The 12,188-nt window shown below is 48.1% G+C and overlaps 1 protein-coding gene across 9 annotated transcripts in view; it reads left to right on the forward strand.

Moving 5' to 3' along the window:
• Nucleotides 1-6,617: 6,617 nt before the first annotated feature.
• Nucleotides 6,618-12,188, forward strand: part of FAT3 (FAT atypical cadherin 3) — a 459,497-nt gene continuing 453,926 nt past the window's right edge. For 5 of the 9 annotated variants that reach the window (XM_079973209.1, XM_079973212.1, XM_079973215.1 and 2 more), the window contains exon 1: nt 6,619-6,793. The gene's annotated coding sequence lies outside the window, so the exon portion shown is untranslated. Of the gene's footprint in view, nt 6,794-12,188 lie in introns of all 9 variants that reach the window. The other 4 variants (XM_079973217.1, XM_079973216.1, XM_079973218.1 and 1 more) reach the window with 2 other exon arrangements.

Below are 12,188 nucleotides of genomic sequence, written 5' to 3' on the forward strand. Positions count from 1 at the left end.
GACTAAACAGCAGGAAGTCCTTTTTGACGGTAAGAGTTGTTTGAAAAAGGGGCGGTCTCCCTTGGTGTGATGGCCTGGGACTCGGGCTCGGACTCAGAACCAGAGGAGACTCTGTCAGCACCAGATCCTTTGCCTCAGGCATCATCTGAACCAAGTCTGGGGCCTGATCCTGAAGAGTCCCAGTCTGCACAGGTTCCCCTGCAACAAGGACCAGCTGGGCCGAGTCAGGGGCCTGAGCCTGCCCTGGCTCCAGATGCGGGGATTACCTCATTGCCTTCAGCTGGGCCATCACTTACAGCTGCTCCACTACCAGTTGGGCCAGGGGAGGCTGAGGCGGCCTCTGGGTCTAGTAACCCACCAACATCTCCCGAGCTGCAGAGACTGAGGTCTGAGAGAAGGAAAGACCTGAGTACTCGCAGGAGGAGTGCTCGCCTTTGGGCGAGACAGGGAGGTGAGTCGCCCGGGGATCAGGACCGGCCGCTACCCCAACAAAGATAAAAGGCTGTCGGACCCATCCCTAGGTTGCGGGAGCAACATTGCTGTATGCTAGATCCTGCACCTGTCCTTGCCTGGTTTCCTGCCTCGTGTCCTGCCTTGGCTCTGTCGGACTGACTCCCAAAAGAACCTTCGGATTCTGGACCACGTTTCATGGGTTACCCTCGGGCCCAGCACACTCAGAATGTTGTGGGCTCTCCTTCCTTGGAGGTTTTTAAGCAGAGGTTGGGTGGCCATCTGCCATGGATGCTTGAGCTGAGATTCCAGCATTTCAGGGGGTTGGACTAGATGACCCTTGGGTCCCTTCCACCTCTACAATTCTCATTCTATGATTTTGCTCCTTGAATCCAGAGGCCAAAACGCTCTGATGGACAGCTGGTTTACATCACAGTGTGCTTGAAAGCAAGGTTTGCTCCAGAGCTTCGGAATCTCAGATTGGCTCCCTTGCTGAAGCGATCTGTGGGTGTCACAACAGCCCACAAGCTGATATACTGCAGAATTTGGAATGGGTGACCTTGAACTAGTTACAGAATTCAAGGGGGTGAGGAGAAGAATTAGGTAAAGCCACATGCTGCATTGAAACCTCCCCCCTATAAAGAAATGTATTGCAATCGGTGTCAGAAATGTGAATGTTGGCATTCATCAGTAAGTTTTCAAGACACCCAGAAGGAAATGTTTTGGTTTTTTTAATCATTCGAACATGAACAATAAAATGCTGACATTTACCAGTAAATATCCAAATATTATATCTCTCTCCAGTGCTTTCTGCTAAAGGACATTTTTCAGTGCTACGGCACCGAAATGTCAAAAAAGTGCTTCATGGCACATTTTTGGAAATTTCCCACTGGGCCTCCTTCAAAGAAAATAATAATAATGGCCAGTAAATGTCAACATTCACCGCAATTCTGAAATTTGCCATAATATTCTCCAATGGTGTAACTTCCCCTCTGATCTCCACAACAGTGTTGCTATAAGACAGATAGGAAGACAATAATTCAAATGAAAAAAGGAGACCAAAGAAAGGTTGGCATGGGGGTGGTTGTTGTTTTCAGATTTGGTCACAGGAGGGGGTGGCAGTGGGGAAATATTCAGGCACTTCTTTGCTTAGGAAACTCTTGCACTAAAAACTATTTTGCCAGTTTCGAAATTGGCTGCATAGAAAACATTTTTGTTCCACTTTTATCCCAAGCAAGCCAAAGTGAGTAATTATAAAAGACAAAGAAAAGAAAAAAAGATTCAGCTGAGAAAGGGCAGGTAGGGAGAGATGACGGAATGGCTGTAAATTACCTCTCTGAGCAAAACAGGCAGATTCTTACCTAGTACAAAAAGAAGTAAGCATAAACTAGAGCTGGAAACTTTCCAAGTGTGTTCCAGCACTGGCTGGAAACATTCCTGGAGGTCTCATCATGTGATGCGTAGAAGCAAGCTTTCTCAGTACTAATTCAAGTGAGATGCTTGCCCTAACCAAAAAGCACTTCTTTGAGCATCATATATATAGAGAGGATTCAGCATTTGGGATTCAGGCCTGTTTGATCATAATGTCCTCCAACTTTTATTTTCCCCCAATACAAGATGTTCAGATTCTGCACACGTTGGGTGAAAGAAATGTACTCTGCATGCTCAAACACACTATTACTTACCGAATGCAAATTGGGAAAATGTTGTATTACTGGTATTACTTTTACATTTGGAAAATCTATAAATAAAATTTAAGTATGGCTAACAAAACAAAACAAGAACTTTTTTTTTAAAAAAGGGATGTATTTGGGATCCAAGTCAGCTTGATAATCACATCCTCTGTCCTGCAGAGCTCGCTTCCCCCCCACCCCAATAACCTGCGTTTAGGTTCTGGTTGCACATATTGGGTGAGCGGTGTGCACTCTGGGCATGCTCAAGACACTATTTTTATTTTGCACACTATGGGGATAAGAAAAATGTTACGGCTATGCTGCAGGCCTAGCAGTTTGCATGAAGTACATTGCAGGACAACCTATACAATATTTCCCTCTGAAACAGCTGTTCTGGGTTTTGGACCTGCCCACCTTGTTGCTTTTTATGCTAGCCCTCTGGAAATGCTTGGGACCTTCTAGCAGCAACTAATTATGACAGAACGTTGGGAAGTGGAAGGGGGCAAGCAGAATATAAAATGGAAGAATCCATCCCATGTACAACATCTTCCTTCTCTCCCTTTGCCCTGCAAACATCCTTCGGTTTCTGTGTAACACAGAACAGTAAATGAGAGTCCAAATGCCCCATCCAGGACAGCAAAGTGTAATCTGTGATGTGATTGCATCACTTTTCCTTCCTTCAAAGCACTCAGGTGTCACGAACTACAGGACACGTCTGTTGGAACTTTGTTGCATTTCCAGTCTTCTTCTCTTGTCCTCACTCCTTTGATCCTGAACTCCTAGTTCCGGGATCCAGAGTACAGCGTATGGCCAAGCACCTTCCTGTTTTATCCGCACAACAACCCGGAAAGGTAGGTTAGATCGAGAGGCGGTGATTTTTGCACACACGGCTGGGTAGAGATGGGGATTTAGTTCTAAATCTCTGCTCAGCCAAGAAGGTCAATAGTTGGCCTAGAGCACCCCACAATGTCTTGGTCTGCATAAGTCAGCCTTGAGTCTCTCAGCTCCAACCATGGGTGTTCCAGTTCCTGCCTGTTCACTGCAAACCACAGTTTACTGTTTATCTCAAACTGGCAAACCACAGTCAACTGCGGTTTGCAATTCCGTACACAAGCTATAGTTGCTCTGGACTGTTTTAAATATTGAGTTCTTAAAAGAAAATTATTATAAATTAATTTGGAGATGGTATTTCATACCAGGCAGATTAAATCAAATAAACAAGGAATATTCGGCGTTATGTTGAAGGGGATGCCAGGAAACAGGGAATTACATTCACATGTGGTGGGGGTGTAAATAAGTTTTATTTTTTTAAAAGGTAAATGGTGTTTAAGGGGATAACAGAAATCACTGGGTTAAAGCTGACCAAAAGTCCAGAGGTAGCATTGTTATCAATTTACAATGGGGTGGAAGGTTCACAGGCTATGAAGGACTTGCTCACAAATTTATTGACAGCTGCACAAATTATTATAGCCGGGAAGTGGAAGGAGGCAAGCAGAATATAAAATGGAAGAATGGTATAAAGAGATGTGGGATATAGCTATTAATGATAGATTACCATGTGTCATTAAGGTAAGACGGGGAATATGCAGGAGAAATGATTTTGAGGGGATATGTTTGTAGAATTTGTACTGTTAAAACGGAAAGGGGTGAAACCATCGCCAAGAGGTGTCGAAATTTTGGGAAGATGTATAGTTACAATGGATTGGTCTCGGAGGTGGGGTGCATTTTTATTCTTATTTATTTATGATTATCACTTTGTCAAAATAAAAAATTATACATATATATATATAGAGAGAGAGAGAGAGAGTTTTAATGCTTTAACCTGCCCTGGGAACTTAGGGCAAACGGTAGGTAATAGATAAAAAATATAACCTGCTGGTCCAGAGGTAATGGTGAACCACAAAGCTGCCACAGAACAGGAAGGGAAGGAGGAGGGGAGAGAAGGAGGGAGCCCATGACCTTCGCTCCTATAATGCCAAACCACAGCTTGGCTTTATGCCCAAACAGCTAGTATGGCTCTGCCAAGCTCCCTTCCAGGGTTGTTGGCGGGAGGAGGAAATGCGAATCCCCAAAACACATCTGGACTTATTGAGAAGTGCTGTAGGTATTCATAAAGAAGTAGTTGCCACCAAAATTTGGCCCAAATCCACATTTCAAGAGACTCTGTGGGGAAAAGCCTGGTGAATTTTGCTGGAAGTTGAGACAGACTTGCAGTAGTAAATCTGCTGAAATTCCTTTCATCCAGAGAAAGCTAGATGTAGCCAGGACACAAAACCTCAGTGGCTGAGCATCTTCCGTGCAGGCAGAAAGTCCCCGGTTCGGTCCCTGGCATCTCCAGGTAAGGGTGGAAAGGACTCTTGCCTAAAACTCTATAAAGTATTGCTTCCAGTCAGTGAAGACAGCACAGAGCACAATAGACCAATAATCTGACTTGGTATAAGGCAACTTCCTATTTTCCTACCTGAAAATGTGTTTATGGCAGTCATTTCTTCCCTTCCTTTTTTGTGTGTGGAGTGGGCACTGTGTGTCCTTAGATGTAATCCAAAGCCAATTTTAAGACAGCAGTTGGAATTTAGAGGGAAATAAAAATCACTTTTGCTAGGCTACTGAAACATTTTCTCTCTCTCACACACACACAGAGAGAAATTTGTGCTGTGACATCCCTAAAGTTTGAAATACAGTGGTACCTCAGGTTAAGAACTTAATTCGTTCCGGAGGTCCGTTCTTAACCTGAAACTGTTCTTAACCTGAGGTACCACTTTAGCTAAAGGGGCCTCCCGCTGCCGCCGCATGATTTCTGTTCTCATTCTGAAGTAAAGTTCTTAACCCGAGGTACTATTTCTGGGTTAGCGGAGTCTGTAACCTGAAGCATCTGTAACCTGAGGTACCAATGAAGAGATAATTCCTTCCAATATGAGATGACTCAGGGCCACTCCAGTTGTGTGGGTTGCCAGGGTGAGTATCAGAGCACTAGGGAAAAACAGGAGGTAGGCCATATCTCATCCTTTATACGACAAAGATATATGATATAATAATGATATGATATATATAAGGGATATGATACATATAGGGGATAAAGTGCATTTTTAGGGGGAGCAGGGAATATACTTGTCTTATAGGTTAAATTTCTGAAAGTTTATTTAATTTATATTCCACCTTTTTTCTCCGCAGTGCACCTGGCTCTCCTCTCTCCTTTTTTAATCCCCACGACAACCCTGTGAGGTAGGTTAGGCTGAGAGGCAGTTGCTGGCACAAGGTCACCGCAGGGAGCTTTATGCTGCTTTGGGATTCAAACTCTGGTCTCCCAGGTCTGAGGCAGACGCTCTAACCATTACACCACTTGGGCGCCCTCTATGGCGCTTGGTAGAGTTGCAGCGGTGGCTGGTGCCCCTTGAGATTGGCTAGGTAGAATGCAGGGAGCCCACAGTGGGTGGAGCCAGAGCCAGTGATAGGCGGAGCCAACTCATTCTGGTTTTGTCCCCATCCTCTCCGCTGCCAGGGGCAACACTGAGAGTCAGGAGGAGGAAGCCGACAGATACCGAAAACCAACCCCTGGCCTGGCAAGTAAGCAGGAAGGCAAGCCGGCTAGGGCTGGATGAGACCCAGCTGAGGATGTTGGGGGCAGCGCCCCACTTGCCCTAACTTACCAGCCTCCGCAGTGTTAAGACTGGTCAGGCTTGGGTTCAAATCCAGATGACCATGGCATCCCCAAACTCGGTCCTCCAGATGTTTTGGGACTACAACTCCCACCATTCCCAGCTAACAGGACCAGTGGTCAGGGATGATGGGAATTGTAGTCCCAAAAAAATCTAGAGGGCCGAGATTGGGGATGTCTGCTCTTTGCTCTAACCTATCCGAGCGGGCGGTTGTGAGCATCGCAAATTGGACCACCGAATGGTGGGGACCACCTTGAGTTGCGTGGAGGAAGCGGATCATTAAACCTCCCCCCCCGCGCCCCCCCCCCAAAGTGGGGGATCCTTATTGACTACCAGACGCCGCGTGCGATGGGACTTACTTCACAGCATGCATGAAAGCCTGCCTGCCTGTCACAAGCGCGAAGAGCCACGCCGGAGTCTGCCTCGTTCTCCTTTGCAAGGAGCAGCAGGCAGGATTTCTTTTTTATTTTTTTGCAGGCGCATTTCAGGCGGCGGTGCAGAAGCCGGGCTCGGTTGCACCGCGTCTGCGTGTGCAAGGGGTTTGTGTGCACGTGAATGTGCGCTTCTCCACCCCCCCATCCATCCCCCCCCCCAGCATCCCCGGCGTTGTGCATCCAGTCAGCCTTTTCTCTCGCGTCGCCGCGCCTCGCGCTCTCTCCCTGCTGGGCTGGCGAGCGAGGAGACGCGGCTCCCCGCATTGGCTGCAGCCGCTGGCGCGCTCTGCCTCTCGGTAGGCTGCGCTGCGATCGTCGGCGCCGCGGGCGGGGAATCGCCCCCTTTCCTCCCCTCCCAGCACCCCCCCACCTACCCCCACCCCGCGAGTTAGGAGTTGCTACCGAGAGCGCTTCTCCACTCGGCACCAGTCCCGCGCTGCGCGCTGCGCCAGGAAGGCGAGAGAAAAGCAGCAGCGACGGCGGCGGCGGCGCTTGGCTCCCCGTCTTCCGCCCCCGTCCATGGATACGTTATGCAGAAGGGAAGCTGCGAAGCTCCGGAGCTGATCGGCCTCTTGGAAGGGTGCGTGAGCTGGGCTTTCTTTATTTCCTTGAAAACAGGCGCCTCGCTTTTCATTTGCCTGGATGAATGGGTTTGGAGAGGGGGATCCGCGATGGAGTCAGCGTGGGGAGAGAGTTGCATGCGAAACTTCCACGCACAGCCAGCCAGCCAACCAACCCCATCCCATCTTTTTGTTGCAAACTTGCCACTGTTTGCAAAAAGCCCAGCCTCTCTCCGGCAGCCGCTTGCGAGCGTGGGAAGCGCCGGAGCCCCGCGCTAACGCGGACCGGCTGGTCGTCTCTTCCCCGCAACGTGTTCGGAGAGGCTTGGTTTGCAACGAGATCTCTATTTGCTTTCAAGTTGCAAAAAAAAAAAAAAAAAAAAGAGGGAAAAGTTCGTGCTTGTTGTATCTCTCCCCTCCCGAAAAAAAGAAAGAATACTCTTTCCCTAGCGCCCGATTTTATTTTATTTTAAAAGCAGTTCTACCGGGTGGCTAAGTTGCTTCCTAGGTCTCTGCCTTCTGCGTTTGGCGCGCGTGTGCTTTCCTCGTTGCAAAAGGGGGATCCCCGGTTTAGGCAGTGCAAGGTGCAGAGCGGCGGCGGGTGTTGCAATTGCCCCCCCCCCTTTAAAAATATATCTTATTTATTGTGTCGGGCTTTGAGCGGCTTATTTCAAACGCGGTCGGAAGGGGGGCGTTTGGGGGGGGGGAAATGCTGCCGGGGGTGGCTAGAGAGCTGGTTTTCACCTGCTAGCGCTGGAGTCGAGCGGCGATCTCGCTGGGGAAGGGAGCATTTCTGCCGCGGGCGGGCGGGCGGGCGCGAGGAGCCGGTGAAGCAGCGGGGAGCGGTGGATGTCTCGCCTGCTTGCAGAAAAAGACGACCGAAGAAGCGCGTTTCTGCATTGCCAAAGGAGGTGCTGTGGGTGGGGAGAGAGACGTGAGAACCGGCCGCTTCTGCTTTGCAATCCTCGCTCGCTGCTGCGTCCCAGGAGCTGCTGGAGAGAGAGGCGCGCCTTGCTTGCATCTTCCGAAGCTGGGAACTTACCGGGGCGGGGAGTTCCGCGGATGTGGAAGCGGGGAGGCTGCCCCGGCTGCGGCTCCTGGGGCGAGCCGGTGGGGTTCCTTTGCCGGAGATACCTCGCCGGGACCGCGCACAAAGGGGATTTGGGAGCGGAGAGACGGTCATAGAACTTCTATGATAGAAGATGCCCCATGGCTGATTCCCCGCCTCCCGCAATAGATCGCAATGATCCCGCGCTCTCCATAGATCAGTGCGTGTGTCTGTCACGTATGGTAGTGATTTATGTGGAAATTGTGTGGTTTGTAATGCTTTATGACTGCTTCGGTTATGTTGTAGTTATGCGGGGTTTTTTTCAAGTTGTAAGCCGCCTCGAGCGTGGTTTGAACTGTGGAAAGGCGGCATACTAATAAAATTACGGATGTATGTATCTGTAGACGGAAGCATAGGGCTTACATCTGCCTAGCATTGGCACTTTAGCTGGCAGGACTAATACACTCCTGGAGCAAACCCGGAATAGATGCCACTTGCCCCATAGCTAGTGCAGAGCGCACCCCCCCCAAAAAAAATCGGTGTGTGTGTGTTGGAGATGGGCGGTTTTCCAGATCAGAGGTGGAGCGTCTTTCCAGACCTTTCAAGGGCTCCAGTAGCATCTTTTCTCTCTCCACACATTAAGGGCTGGCTTGGGAAAGGAGTTTCAGAGAGATTTCTCCCCTGAGAAATACACCCACCACCCTGTTGAAATCAGCGAGCAAATTTTGTGATGGCTAGGAAACGGGGGTGTCATAGGGCAACCTTATATGTACAGTACTCAGAAGTCAAGCCCTGTGCTATTCAGTGGGTCTTAACTCCCAATTTAAGTGTGTGTATATTGGATTGCATCCTTAGAAACATTTTATCAAAAACACCCAAAAACATTTGGCAGGGAGGCTGGGAAAGGGAAGGTCTTTTTTTTGAGGTGGGGAGGGAACAGCAGCTGGCAGGTCATTCCTTCTCCTCCCCCCCCCAGCAGCCATAGGGGGGTGGGAAGGCATAAGAGACCCCCTGACGCTACTGCAGCTAATGATTTTAGCAGCTAAGGCAAAGGATCTTGAGAGCTTTGCTTCCAACTTCCTAAACCCCCCCCCCGCGTTTGTGCATTTATTGTTCAACTTGGGTAAAACTCCCATTATAGAAAGGGGTGGAGAGAAACATCCAGTTAAAACAAATCTAAAGTAACGGGTTTTCCAGATGGTGCTGGAACTTTGTTGGTAAACGTTGCCTGGAAAGGTGCAAACCTTGCCCCCCCCCCCCGCGCAGTTTCAGTGTGTTTCGAGATATCTTTTACAAACTTTCTTTTACAGCCGGATGGTGTGCAATGTTTGTTCAGAAGCAAGCCCCCCTCCCATCCCAATTCAATGGGGCTTTCTCCCAGGTAACTGGGGGTATAGGGTTGCAGCCCCCAGAGATGCCGCCTTGTGATTTTTTTTTAAAGGGAGGGGCGGGAGCAAGGAAATATAAGGTGCAAACAAAGACTCTCCTTTAACTACCCACCGATCCTGTTAAGAGATTAAGCTGCAATTGTTGCCTGCTTTTGTGGATCCTTTCTCCTTCCCTTTCTCTCTCTCTTCTTGCTTCTGGCTTTGTTGTTGGGAGAAATTTGTTCCCTCCACCGTCCCACATCCAATTAAAAGGGATGCAAGTGTAAGGGAGCACAAAGGCACCGAAATACGAATAATAATAATACAAAAAAATTCTCTGCACTCAGGGCAGCCCCCCTGTTCACCTTCTTTCAAAGAAATTGCTTGTGTAGCTGGCTGCTCCTTTCTGTCTCATTGCATAGTGCTTGTTCCTTTCATTGCTATCAAACAACCACGGTTTTTTTTGCAGCATCCTCTGTTGGCTTTTGTGTACTGTCAAAATCTCTGAACCAGCTTCAATCCCGGCTCAGGCACAAGGCATTGAACTTCCTTCAGCGTTTAGCAAGTGATTTTTTCCCTTTATTTTACACACACACACACACACACACAAACTGCCCTGGCTCTTAACTTTATGAGCGATCGCTCAGGTTGCTGCTGGTATAAGAGACTTGCAAAGAGAGAGGTCTGCTGGATTTAGAAAGGGGGAAAAGATCAACTGTTCAGTAACAGCTGAACTGAGACCGGTTCCTTGAAAAAGCTGCACTCTCATTCACACACACACACACACACACACACACACACACACACGGTCCCTGAGAAGAGGCATTGAAACATTAGCAGAGTCTGGCTCCCTTAGCTGGGAGGAAACCTTGTTCAATTCAACAAGACTTGCTTCCTCATGGATGTGGTTAGGATTGTGCTGTACCTGTGGTGGTGAACTGGTAAGAGTGCCCGGCTGAGACCTTGCAGACCCAGGTTCAAATCCTGACTCGGTTGCATTGCTCGAGGGTGACCTTGATGCCGCCTGAGCCTACCTTTCAGGACTGTTGCAGAGCATCAAAATCGCAAGGGGCACCGTGCATATTGCCCTGATCTCTTTAAAGAGGGAGGTTGGGAAAAGCAGACGTTTCAGAGATTATGCATAGCGGCTTTTGCAGGGAAATAAAGGCACCAGCAAACATTTTGAGTGTGTTCCTTTAAAAAAAAAAGTTTGTTAACTTAACTGCATTTGTTATTATTTTTTTTAAAAAAACTTTGTTAACTGCATTTGTTATGAGAATTCATTCCAGCCACTAACTCACTTAGCCTTAGACAGACCGTTAGCCTCAACACATTTCTGTAATACAAAATTCACTGGACGTCTATGGTTGTTGTAAAGTCTCCCCCCTCCCCCGCCCAAAATCCTGTGCAGTATTAGGCAGTGGGTGATGCACTTGGAAAGGCAGCACTTAACCCACCCCGGGTTAAAGTCCTGCGTAAGGGAAAGGCACCGGGAAAAGGCTCTTCAACCTCTCACCTGCTAGTGTGGATTGCAAGTCGCAGATGCTCCACACAGTGACTCCTGCATAAGAAACGAGCAAAGGGCTCTTTAACCTTTCATCTACAGTGGTACCTCGGGTTAAGAACTTAATTCGTTCTGGAGGTCCGTTCTTAAACTGAAACTGTTCTTAACCTGAGGTACCACTTTAGCTAATGGGGCCTTCCGCTGCGGCCGCCGCCGCACGATTTCTGTTCTCATCCTGAAGCAAAGTTTTTAACCCGAGGTACTATTTCTGGGTTAGCGGAGTCTGTAACCTGAAGCGTCTATAACCCGAGGTACCACTGTACTAGTGTAGATTGCAAGTTGCAGATGCTCCACACAGTGACTCATGCGTAAGATACAGTGGTACCTCTGGATGCAAATGGTATCCATTCCGGAGCCCTGTTCGCATCCTGAAGCGAATGCAACCTGCGTCTCTGTGCGGGTCACAATTTGCCGCTTCTGCGCATGCGCGTGATGTCATTTCGAGCGTCTGCACATGCACGTGTTCTGTTACTTCCGGGTCGCCGCGGAGCGCAACCCGAAAACGCCCAGCCTGAAGCAACTTTAACCTGAGGTATGAACTGTACAGGCAAAGGGCTCGTGAAACTCTCGTCTCTTGGTGTGGATTGCACAAAACCTCACAGCTGGCACTGCCCTACAGATCTCCTCAGGTGTTAAAATTGACAGAGCCTGGCCTCTTGGTAGTCGTACACACACACACACACACACACACACACACACACCCTCTGAAGCTGGGGGGTTGCTGGGGGGCCAGGAGAGGACCTTCTTTTTGGAATTCCCTCCCCAGGGAGGTGTTTCTGGCACCTTCACTATATAGCCTTCCTCATATGCTGAAGACGCACCTCTTACACCCCAGACTTCTTATTAATTATTATTATTTATTAAATTTGTGTACCACTGTTATACGCGTAGATCTCAGGGCACTTCACAACATGAGGGGGATAGTTTTCGAACCCACTCAGTTTGAGGTTATCGTCACAAAATGTTTTTATTGCTATATTTTGCATTGTTGTGACACGCCCTGGGACCTTACAGTGAAGGGCAGGTAAAAAATAAAAACAAGTAACAATTGCTCAGTGTAGTGCACAGTGAAGCTAAATAATTGAATAGTGGTTCAAAAATGGAGACCCCCCCCCCACATTTAGTCAGTGATTCTGGATGGGCAAAGTGCCCCATTAAATCCATATATTGTGAGTGCAGGGCCAGATGTTCGTAGGTATTAATCATACTAATAAAAAGATATGTGGAGCTTATTTATTTCCTTAACGAAATATTTGTACGTCCTTTAGACAACAGCCCTCTGGGCAGCTTACATTATTATTTAAAATAACAAGTTAATCAATAACGTGACACAAATGTTTGTTTTTTTTTTTAAATGTTAAACAGCAGCAGCACAAGAAAAAAAGAGGGTTGAATTAATTGAACCAAATAAATAAATCTGCTTTCATCTGGTGCTT

The sequence above is a fragment of the Podarcis cretensis genome (assembly GCF_951804945.1).
Source record: "Podarcis cretensis genome assembly, chromosome: 4".
Classification (NCBI taxonomy): Eukaryota; Metazoa; Chordata; class Lepidosauria; order Squamata; family Lacertidae; genus Podarcis; species Podarcis cretensis.